The sequence below is a fragment of the Macrobrachium nipponense genome, chromosome 43, assembly GCF_015104395.2.
Source record: "Macrobrachium nipponense isolate FS-2020 chromosome 43, ASM1510439v2, whole genome shotgun sequence".
Lineage (NCBI taxonomy): Eukaryota > Metazoa > Arthropoda > Malacostraca > Decapoda > Palaemonidae > Macrobrachium > Macrobrachium nipponense.
Genome location: NC_061104.1, coordinates 17,435,678 through 17,439,694, shown reverse-complemented (window position 1 = coordinate 17,439,694; position 4,017 = coordinate 17,435,678).

The following is a 4,017-nucleotide window of genomic DNA, read 5'->3' as shown; positions in this document are numbered from 1 at the left end:
TATTTCTTCTATATTTATTTGTTTTCCTTTAGAAATGTGGATCAACTGAAATTTATTTTTAAATACTGCATCCACGACGTGAAGGGGTTAATCTGCCTATGGCAATCGTTATCAAATCCCAAGGTTCATTGCTTTTAGTTTTCATCAAATTAAATACATATATCTCTCTCTCTCTCTCTCTCTCTCTCTCTCTCATCTCTCTCTCTCTATATATATATATATCTATAGATATATATATATATATATATATATATATATATATATATATATAGTATATTTTATATATTTATATGTATATGTATGTATATTATATATATAAATATATATATATCTATATATATATATATATATATATATATATCTATATATATAGACTATATCTATATATATATATATATATATAATATATGTATATATATATTATATATCTATAATATATATATATATATATATATATATCTATATCTATATATCTATCTCTATATCTATCTCTATATCTATATATATCCCTGCTTATATGACATAAAATGAAAACGATTTATTATGATGATATAAAATAAAAAAAAGTTGTGCTCACCTGGTACACGAAAGATAAGGTGCACCGGAAGTTCTCACGGTGAGAATCACCTTGACATTATTTAATGTGACATATTAACTTATGACGCGTTCTCCTTCTGGACGAATATACTCAGTGCGGATTAAACGGACTCCGTGGTAGAGTCGTTGCCTGCCCTAGACCGGATGCCAAGTGAAATGCTCCATAAAGCGGATTATACCGTGGGTGAAATGTGACGTATATTCTTTTATTTCACCCGTGGAGGATGATGGTATTTGGGAAAGTGAAAAAAAGTGTTGTTAATACTGGCGACAAAAGTGGGCTCACACTTCTCCAGGTAGGAAGTAGCTTAATGATCACAGACGACATGCTATAATGGCATCTTGTAAGAGAAGATATTGGACAAATGGCTATATCATGTGACACTCCTGAACTAAAGGTATCAGAGAAAAGGTATGGTAAGAGACCAAGCAACAATTAAGCTACAGAAAGCGTCTATGTGACACATTTTGAAAAAATTATTGTTTGACGCCCCTTGAAGAATAACACATTTAACGAAAGACAGCAAGAAATGGTACTACTTGATGAAAGAGGTCTGAAAACTTTTTTGTGCAACATCCCTTAATGAAAAATACCAACAGACGTCATCATGCGACACACCATATCGACAGGCACTGACAACGTTACCATGCAACAGATCTCAATGCAAAGTACCAACAAAAGTTATCATGTGACACATATGAATGAAGAGTACCAGCAAGCGTTATAATGCGACATATGACGAAAGGCAGCAACATATGTGAGACATCTCACCCTGAGGTATACCAGCAAATATTGTCAGGAAACACATCTCGACCTGTGGTACCAGCAAATGTTATCATACAACACATCTCAACAAAAGCTACCAGCAAACGTTATCATGCGATACATCTCAACACAAGGTACACGTTACCATGTGTGACACAACTTGACGAAATCTACCAGCAAACGTTATCGCACGGCACATCTCTACAAAAGTTACAAGCGAGCGTTATCGTCTGACACTCCCTTAAAAAAAAAAAATGATACTCTCACTAGAAAGGAAATATTCCATGGTGAAACGTTACAGAGCAAATATCACCCATTAAAGTACCCTCTGTGTGAGGAGGTAATTTTAAGGATTGGTTTTTCTACCGGATGCATTAAGCTCTTTTAAGTAGGATGTCCTGACTGTTCGTACTTACTTCGCCTTCCCTAGCTGTTCTGACTGATTAAATTCTCTCTCTCTCTCTCTCTCTCTCTCTCTCTCTCTCTCTCTCTCCAGGGGTTGTTACTTAGCCCTATCATTCTCTTTTTCCATCTTTCATTTTTTTTTTCATTCTTATCTAGTCCTTCGTACTCATCATATAATTTTATCCGGTTATTCTATTTATTGTGGCTTCTTTGTATTTTCTTATCTCCCTTTTAGCGTCTTTCGTATACATCCGTGTTTCTGTCCCCTAATTGTACCAATAATTCTCTCTCTCTCTCTCTCTCTCTCTCTCCTCTCTCTCTCTCTCTCTCTCTCATCGCTTTTGATTGTTTATTAACTTTGTATTTCGATTCCTTTATATATGTCTATATTTATCTGTTTTAGAATATTTCTGCGTCTTTATGTATTCCTACAATATCCGTATCCATTTCTATTTTCCTTCTCTCATTATTCACGTATTTCTTCAGTATCATCAAGAGTAATCTTAGTATTTTTTTATTACCCTTCCCTTTGTTGTTTATCTTTTCCCTCCATTTTGCAATCTCCTCCCTCCTCGTGTGTTTTATTTCCCTTATATTCAACTCCAAACATTCTTCTTAATACTTTTCCTCTCTATTGCCTTGACTCTGTTTCTCTTCAAACACTTTCTCTTTTTGACTTCTCTTTCAATATCTATCGCTTCCTAATACGTAGGTGAAAAAAGAGAAAGTTAAAAAAAGAGAAAGTTAAAAAGTAAAAATTACAAAAGTGAAAGTAAAAAAAGATTAAGTAAAATAAGAGTAAGTTGAAAAAGGGAACGTTACAATGTGAAAGTTAAAAAATAGAAAGTTAAAAAAGAGAAAGTTAAAAAAGGGAAAGTTAGAAAAGACAAAGTTGAAAAAGAAAAAGTTACAGAAGTGAAAGTTAAAAAAAGGAAAGTAAAAAAGAAAGTTAAAGAAGAGAAAATTAAAAAAGTAAAAGTTAAACAAGAGAAGGTTAAAAAAGAGAAAGTATCAGAAACATCAAGCGGAATCCCAGAGCGGAAAACCGAATCGAATAAGAACGAATGGAGAGTAAATGAAGGGAACAGGATAAAAAAAAGTGGGAGGAGGCAACAGTTGAGGAGAAAGGGAATAGAAGAAAGAAAGCGATAAAGAACAGGGTGGAAGGAAAGGGAGAAGTGAAAAGTGTCGAAAAAGGAGAAATCTGGAAGTCGTTGAGTCAGGAGAGAAGAAAAAAATAATATGAGAAAGAGGGATCAGAAAGAAATGAAGACAAAAGAAAGCGAGAAGTATGAAGTGCAGTTGAAAGGAAATGGGGAAGACGAAAGGGGAAAATCAGATTGGTTTTAAAAGGCTCATTGCGAAAGGTTACTCGTTAAAACTTGAGTGAAAAAAAGAAATGAAAGTTGACGGTATAAAAATGAGAATAGATACTGTGACTAAATGGTGATTACTTTGAAGTATATTTGGAAAAAAAAAAAATACTGGAATGAAATGGGGAAGTGAGTTAGAAGTAGAAAATGGGGGCTGGGATGGGGACTGAGAAATACTTTTTTTGGGGGGGCGGGGGCGTGGGGAGGATTGGCCCACTGAGCTACAGAGCGAAAAAGTGCAATAAAGTAGAGCAAGGAAGTAGAAAACGGCGAAGGAAATATTTACGCGTGTGCAAAGGTAATGAATAAAGAGAAAAGTGGGAAATAGGTTAAGAGTTTATTTTTTCCTTTTTTGAAATGGAAAACGAATCAAAATGGAAAAAATAAGGAAGTAGGAAAATAAGTGAAAAGAACGGAATTTAATAAGGTGAATTTTTATGTTTGCGCAAAATAATAAAACGAGAAGAAAGGTAAATGCAGAAGTCAAACGAAAAAAGAAAAATTGTAATGGCAATGACTGATGAAATAGGCACACGAAGAATAGTGAGGGATAAAGGAGAGGTGATAAAGGAATCTGAAAAAGGAGTCGTAGAAAAAAAAAGTATGAAAGCCTGACAAAGTTTAGTATTTTATTCCACTCAAAGTATTTTCTCGCAAGGGTTCACGTAATACAGAATGGAAGATATGAAATAATATAAATCTTTAAAATTGTGCGCGTGCTAAAGTGATAATTATTCCTATTATTTCACTTTGCTAAAAGTGAAGATTTTTATAGTGTACTTTCTTCAATCACATAATCTAAACCAACTAACCAATCCGATGAATATAAGGGCGGCCGTATTTTAAGGTGTATGTGATGAAAACCTTTGGAAACTT